The 8677-nt window shown below is 27.6% G+C and overlaps 1 pseudogene; it reads right to left on the reverse strand.

Annotated features, from left to right (window-relative positions):
• Nucleotides 1-4528: 4528 nt before the first annotated feature.
• LOC129873535 (zeatin O-glucosyltransferase-like) lies at nt 4529-5910 on the reverse strand (annotated as a pseudogene).
• Between the last annotated feature and the right edge of the window lie 2767 nt (nt 5911-8677).

The following is an 8677-nucleotide window of genomic DNA, read 5'->3' on the forward strand; positions in this document are numbered from 1 at the left end:
TCACAATATGAATGAAAAAAGGCGTAAATAATATATATATATATATATATATATATATTTAGACCAAGACTATTAATTTTAAAGCATGAATGACACGTGAGTGACCACTATTTTATTCACATAATCCTTGTACAGACCAATGTTTTCTAACTCTCTGCAGCTTTAAACATCAAGACTATTCTCGTATTTGCAATTCATATGAGAAAATTCAAAAAAAAGATAAATACTAGAATGTCGAGTTGAAATTATGATCTAAAGTAACTTTTGAACCCCTTCTGCCACCATGCTAGAGTCTGTTGGGTGTGATGGTTGAAAAGAAAAAAGAAACTACATATATACAAGGTAGTAATACTATTAATGGTTCAGCCTTCTTGGGAACACTGTACAGGGTTTGGCCTAAGATGAACAATATCTCACACCGTATTAAGAATTTCTTTGAATTGATTTTTGTTGAGAATATAATTAAGTAAATATAAGTATGCTCTCTCTTTTTGATTAGATGGTCGTACTGTTCAACACTTTGAGCCCAACAGAATCTTCCCTTATGTCCAGAAGTTTGCTTTTGCCCTATCTGCACAGTATAGTTTTTCCAACGAAGCTAATTCAATTGAGCTTTGTGTCCTCAACCTAAACCGGAATTGTGATCTTTATATTAATTTGCAGGTTTGTGAAAAAAATCAAATGTTTTTAAGGTTAATCTTAAATAATACAAAATATATGAATTACGTTCGACATGATTTTTATTAATGTTAACTATATAGGCAGCCTACCTTCGAATTCGGTCCGACCAAATAAAAAATAAAAGAATTAAGCAAAGGGCGTGACAAAATCTTAATGGGTTGCTTTGCTACGAATTTCGTCAATATTATTCAATCTTTGAAGATATAAATATTTTTTTAAAAGTTATGAAATATGCACCAAAAATTTAATGAGTGCACATAAGTCTTCCAAATTACTATGCGATATTTAACAAATCATAAAGATATTTGTATCAGAATTAAAAATTCTATAAATCAAAACTAAAATAAGAAATTAACCAATTTTACAAAATAAAAATTTAATGAGGTTTTAAAATTGGTTAATTTCTTACTTTAGTAATAACAAAATAATTAAATTTTACTAAATGTTATTACTATAATAATTAAAAATAAAATGAAAAGATGTTTGGTACGATTTATACCCCATTTTAAAAATAAGATTAATTTATTAGTTATTTTTATCTCTAAGGGAGATGTGAACCTACTTGCTAGAGCAATAAATGTGAGTTCTCGTGTAAATAAAAGGAGGAACAATAGATAAGGAGTGCCATAATATTTTTCTGACTATAAAATATTTGAAACATGCATATAACTTTGGATATGTCATAATATTTATGTTGTTACAAGACTTCTCACTGAGAATTAAATGAGAAGTGTATAGTTAATTATTTTTAAATTTAAAAATGTATGTGTATAATGCTTGTTCAATTAATACGGTGGAGTGTTGTAATATAATACTAACAAAAACAGACTTTAACTTGAACAATGTATAAACAACCTTGATCAAATGGTTTTGTATTTTATGGTTGCTAATTAACTCAAAATTAATTGTTGTATTCCTAAAAGTCCATACCAATCTCATATTGGAAATTTGATACTAATATAAATATAACCAAAAGGAAAAAGAAGAAGTCTATGTGTATTGACTTTTCGTCATCGAAAATGTCTTCAATATCTTATATTGGGACCTTTCTAAATTAATACTCGATAAAATAATAAATTTTTTAAAATAATATTTTCTCCGACTTAAGCCATTGAAAAAAATCAATGATTTTGATAAGATAATAAGATTATATATGTTCAGAAGACCCCTGGATAAATATATGGTTCCATTAATATTATAAATTAATAATTCTTTAAAATTATAAAAATAACTAAGATAATTTAGTGAATACGATTCTAGTATTTTTTATTTATTTTTTGTTAAAATTTAAATCTAATTGAAGTTCATCTTTAACTTTTGAAACTTTTCTTATTGCATCCAAAAGCTCTGGTGTTGTCTTCTCAAACTGCACTGAAAAAATTGTGAAAAGTTCTAGACGTGATAAATGCGCTCTTATTGCATCCAAAAGTTAGGGTGTTTTCGTAATCATGACCTCAAATTCATTAATGTTGTTTTCACAAAAAGACTTATTTAAATTCCTTGAGGCTTTATTTTCGAACGATGTAATCAAAATAAACTTCATTGAATTCGAAAATACTCTTTAAAATAATAAATATTAATTAATTAAATAATATCTCTACAAAATAATACTATTTCATGATCTTGATAATATTAATTTAAAGAGATTTTAGTATATTATATTCTTAAAGTCATTGGAAAGATAGGAAATAAGATAAACAATTACTAATAAAGTAAGATCGTCCCCTAAAACTAGGAAAGTTCCAAAAAAAAAAACAATGATCCTTCTTTATTCTATTTTATTTCTAGGAAAAAAACTTAGATAAATAGCAATTGTTTTAATTAAGAATAATTGATATTCAATGAAAATTTGCAGTCGTTTTCAATTCTTGTTCCCCTCCCAAGAGTGGTGAATTCAGTTGATCGAGCTTAAGTCAGATCACACTGTCTTTGAAAAGTAGAGATATCACTATAAGTATTTTAAGATAATTTAAAGAGTTAACTAGATCCTTCATAAGATATAGTAATCGATTCTCTAAAATATAAATTCATCAAAAAAAATCAGAAATATATAACAATTTAGAAAACATTTACAATCGACTCGCCTAACAATTTTATTAACAAGATCCTTCAGTTTGCTTTCTTCTTTGTTCAATTGGCTGTCTGCTTTCTTCTCTTCTCTTTTACTTTCTTCTTCATTTCTTCTTCTCTTCTACTGTCATGCAGGTGCTGGACTTCTCCAACACTATTTGATCTTTATTTTTTTGAGTGAGTATGGTTGGAATTTATTGAAACCACAACTAATACAAAAATTAACTGAGGAAGATTAATTAAGAGCAATATGGATTGATTTTGGAGTCAAAATTCAGAGATAAACTCAATATGATTTACTGGAAGAATATGTATCACGTGTGTATCATGTATATCATACGTAAAAATGGAGCGAATTTATAAATATGGACATGTGAACTATCCTTGGTATTCTCTTTATAAAACCAATTATTTAATGTATATATTTTGTAAAATTTGTATAATATTATCTAATGGTGCCTCATTATAAGAAGGCTAAATGATTAAGTTGATTGAATATTCGCATACATCTCTCCTAAATTATTAAGTATTACAATGCTTCATAATCAACAAACATTTAGTGCTTTGAAAAGTTGACAAGTTACGTTCCTTATCATACTAAGCAAATAGATTTTCTTGTCCTATAAATTTGGAGTCTTTTTCCACTAAGGTTTTCACCAAGATAGAAACAATACCTAGGGTTAATTTGGTGTTAACTTTTTACCATGGAAAAATCAACTCTTCTCCCTCTTTTTTTCCTTGGTCTATAATTATTAAATTATCCATGGATGATTTTAGCTATAGTTATGTCGATTTTTCGGATCATAATTTGTTATCATCAACAAATAAAAAATCCACAATAATAATTAATTATCCTCATAAAATATTGAGTGATCAACAATACATAGTAGATGCTCATAAGTCATAATGTTCCAAGTGGTTCAAATCCTGTTCATAATGGATGAATATTGTTATATGTTAATACATCATGACGTAAAACTACTATAGGTACAAATAATTTGCATCTTTGTTTATTATGCTACTAAATTAGAGATGTGATTGTTCAAGGAAATAGAGAAATTACAATATCTTATCCTACTCATCCTTCTTTTTCTTAAAAAAATTGAAGACTTGAATGCCCTTCACATTAATGTTAAATAAATAAAACTTATGTCTAACTCAATCCAAAAGCCAGTTCATGAGGACAACACACATTTCCTACGTATATGAGTTTAAGTTTTTTACGTCGATAAAATAAATATCGAAGCATTGCAATTACTTAAAAATAACTACAAATATTTATTTGATTAAAATAATAATTTATATATTATATTTTTATATTAGTATTTATTAGCAGTGTTTTTTATACATCAATATATATATATAAATTAATTTTTTTTGAATATTTGTTTCATTGTTTTAATTAATTAGTCAAGTTGGCATGTGCTCGTGGGGACTACCATTTCTCCTTCCTTCAATGTCATTTGCCTCCAATGGTCAAGTACTTAATAATCTTATGGATTTTATATATTCTATGCAATATATTAGCATTCATATATGCGTCCTAATTTCATAGTCTGTAGACAATTTTAGGGCGGAGATAAAAGATTACACGAGTTTCATCGAATTCAATAATATTGAATGTTATTAAAAGAAATTCACTAAATTTAGATATCAAAGCATTTCAAAGATTATTCATTTATTAAGAACTAGTCTGAGCTAACATCAGAGAAATCAAACATGGTTGAAAGAAATATTGAAAGAGCATTAAAAGAAGCATATTACTAGATAGAAAATTCTATTTAGTGATATGCGCGATAAATGAATCCAGCTTCATTCGAAAAACACCCCCTTTCTCTGTGGGCTGCCTCACGGCTTCTCCCAGTTCGTTTGCTCTTTTCCTAATTTCGTCTCCTTCTTCGATGCCATTAACTTCCTCACGACACTATCAACGGTAGATGCAATGACCACCTCGTCACGTTTCTGATCCCACTCCTTAATGATGAGGCCAGTTTTCAATATTTCCGTCAACAAAAAAACATTTTTGGGGTGGTCAGATTGTGTAGGCCAAGCAATTATTGGGACTCCCATAGTAATGGTCTCTACACAAGCAGTCCAGTCACACGCACTCAAGAACCCGCCAATAGATGAATGAGCCAAGATTTCTGTTTGTGGTGCCCAATCTCTCAGAAGTAACCCGACTCCATTTAGTCTATTCCTCAAACCCTGCATGAAACTCAAATTTTCTATTAGGGTCTTCCCTGATATAAATATCTCCATTATCAGGCTCGTTCAACAACCATATGAACTTTTGTTTTCTAAGCTCTAAACCCATGGCGAGCTTTTTGATTTGTTCATCAGAAAATGAAGTCAACATTTCATACGATACGTAAAGAACTAATTTTAGAGGTTGTTTGTCCAACCAATCCAAACAGGGGAATCTGTTTTTTTTCTTTCTTAGTAGGCCGGAGAACCTGTCCTATTGCCCATTGCTTCTTGTTTTGTCCAATTCCAAGCAAGTCAATAAAAGTATTAGTATCTTCCATTACTTGGCTTGTATTATGGATATCACCTGCAGAGCCATTCCCGATATACTGAACTTGAAAAGATGATTTCATCACAATACCATCCTTCAGAGGATGGTAGTCTTTGAAGTAGTTGTTGTTCAAGCGGGATAGGCAATCCCACAATAGGGAATATGTGATCACAATACATACCAAACGCCGAAATTACAGGATTAAAGATATATGACTCTGCATTATGGAAAGATGAAATATCCTGAACATTATAAGACATTAGACAATCATGAATCATCACAACTCTTGTTGATTTAGACGAAATATCACGTAAGAAGGAAGTAATGCAAACATTCCAGAATAAGTGGAAATGTTTAGGTACTTCGCTCGGAATATTTGGATCGAGCGGAGTAGTAGTCATTTGAAGGTCATGAAAATGAATTTTAGCTAAATCGGAAGGATTTAACGCCGTGGCACGAGTCCTGGTGTCATGATTGTAAGTAGGTAGGCTAAGATAGTGAACAGAGAGACCACAAGAAGAGATTAAGCAGGCAAATTGAAGAAAAGGGTCAAGATGGCTTTGACTTTGAAATGGAACCATGACTACAACTACTTCATCACCTAATTGTTTCTTCAAGTTTGGAATATTCTCAGTATTATCCATTGGATTTTCACTCTAGCTAGCAAATGAGTGAGAGTGAACAAAGAAAAAAGAGCGCTTGCTAGCCTTTATAAAGAGTGAGAATAGATTTTTTAGACCTCAAAAAATGAGATAAGAAAATCCTTTCTAGAAAAATTATACTCCCTCTATCCCATTTTAGTTGACACGATAAAATTTTGCACAATACTTAAAAAAAACATTAATTATCATGACTAATATACTTTTTATTAATTTTTTGACATTTATTTATTTATGTGTCTCTTAATATTAGAATAATTAATGCTAAAGATAAAGTTGAAAAAATATAATTAATTTTCTCTTAATTATTTAAATTGACAATTATTTTAGAATAACTATTTTTTATATAAATAACAACTAATATGAGAATATTTAGGTATATAAAAGATCCGACCAATAATTTTGCTTTCCCAACCTTTTTTTACCTACTGCCTCTACTCATTCACTGCACAGGATTTTGTTATAAACAATCTCTGATGGTCCTTTTCTCCCACACTTCCCGAGGCAGTGAAATAAATTATTCTCTCAATTTCATTGTAGTTAACTTTTCAAAAGTTAATTTGATTAAGTTTTAAAATTAAATTATATTATTTTAATTTAATATTATAAAATAAAAAATGAAATATTCAAAAACTATAAGAATAGTATTATAAGTTACAATTTTTTTTATTTCAATATGATTAAAAAATATATATTTTAAAATATTAATTAAAATTTATATTGTTTAAATTTAAAAAAAAATTATAAAAATTAAAATAGAACGAAAGGAATATAATCGCTTTTTATGAAGTCTGTGCTTTCGAGATCTCACAGTAGTTTCAGTATCATGTTGTTGGTATCTTTTGTCTCCGTTTTGCCATGTATGATAAAATTGTAATTAAATATTACATAGGATAAAGTTCAAATTTTATTTAAACATATAATTTAAATTATATTTTTTATTCACAAATATAAAAACTTTGTAAACATCAAAATTAGTGTGATGAAAATTTGGACTATTCTCATAATTGGGCCAGTAATATTCTGACGCCATACTAACATGTAACACGATTTTTAATGGAAACTTACACCAATATATTATATTAAGAAAATATTTATTATTTATAGTAATAATTTTTTTTATTAGATATTTATAATATATTTATAATATAGTTTTAATATAATTTTAATATATATTAGCGAGAATAATTTATATAACTCATATAATACAAGTTTTATTCATGAATAATATATTTATCACACACTTTAATACACTTATAATATATTATGTCAATTTCTTATTAAATAAGTATAATATATTTTAAAACACTTATAATACATTTATATTGCATGCATAATTCATTTTTAATACATAAAAAATATATCATAATATTGCTATGTATTGCTATAGATGATAATAAATAAAAAAATATCGTTAAAATCTATAATTATTTATTAAAAAGTGTTTTCCTAATAATTCTTTTCTTTTTTAATGTGTTGGAATGCATTCAAAATCTGCCCGAGGCTCACTCTATACTAGACAATGGGTGTAAGGTTCACCCTATCAAGACAATAGGTGGGAGTTAATTATATTTGCGTAGTAATGGACATTTAAAGTAAATGTATTTTATAATTTTTGAATTCTTGTAGGTAAATTGGAGTGAAAAACAACGTAAATTTTTTTTAAAAAAAAAAATAATTTTTTAAAAATTTTATGATCAAACATATTTTTTGAAATTAATTCCGAAAAAAAGGATAAAAAAATTCAAGGGTTTTGCTCTATCATCTTTTATAACTTTAAACTTTTGTGATGTTTAAATTATCACGAAAAATAAAAGCCAATTTAAACTTTTGTGATTCTTACATTATCTAGTAGTACGTTGATTCCAAGAAAGGAGCTTAGCTTTTTCTGGTAAAAAAATAAATATGAAAGAGAGCAATATGCAAGAGAATAGTATTCCCTCCATTTGAGGAGGAAATTTTTATTGATCAAAATAATTGAATTGTTCAAAGTTTAAAATAAATGTTTAATTTTTTTATATATATTTATCTTTTCATTTATTGAAGTTTTATATTTTTTAGGAGTTAAATCACACTACTTGTAAAGTTATATTTATGATTTTACAAAAGACAATAATAAAAAGTATGGTTCAAATTATGTTCTTAAATATTTTTTTTAATACATGTACATTGTCTCACAATTCACTTAATATGGAATGAGGAAAGTAATAAATTAGAAATGGTGAAAGAGGAAAAAAGGTTCGGAAAGCAAAATTATAAATGGGACCTACTAATTTTTATTTTTATTGAGCCGAGGGTCTCTCGGAAACAACCGTCCTACCTTGGTAGGAGTCAGGTCTGCGTACACTTTATCCTCTCCAGACCCCACGTTGTGGGATCTCACTGGGTTGTTGTTGTTGTTTTCTTCTTCTTTTACTTGAGTTTAATGCATTTTGAGTCGAGAGTTTTTTGAAAACAGTCTCTCTACCTCCACGAGGTAATTGTAAAATTTGCGTATACTCTATTTTTCTCAGACTCCACTTAGTAAAATTTCACTGAATACGTCGTTGTTAAAAGTTTCTTTTCTTTTTTTGTTAACAAATGATGAAATGTATACATTTATTAGTGTTAGTGTATTAGTTTTCTATGGCATATTTTAGAATTTGATGAGACTTTTTTAATGGTTAGATTTTTTTTACTATTTTCGTTAAACCTAACAAATATAAATTGTTATATTTGTCGAAGACTAAAAATACTATTTTTAATAAATTTA

Source organism: Solanum dulcamara, chromosome 2 (genome assembly GCF_947179165.1).
Source record: "Solanum dulcamara chromosome 2, daSolDulc1.2, whole genome shotgun sequence".
In the NCBI taxonomy this organism is placed as follows: Eukaryota; Viridiplantae; Streptophyta; class Magnoliopsida; order Solanales; family Solanaceae; genus Solanum; species Solanum dulcamara.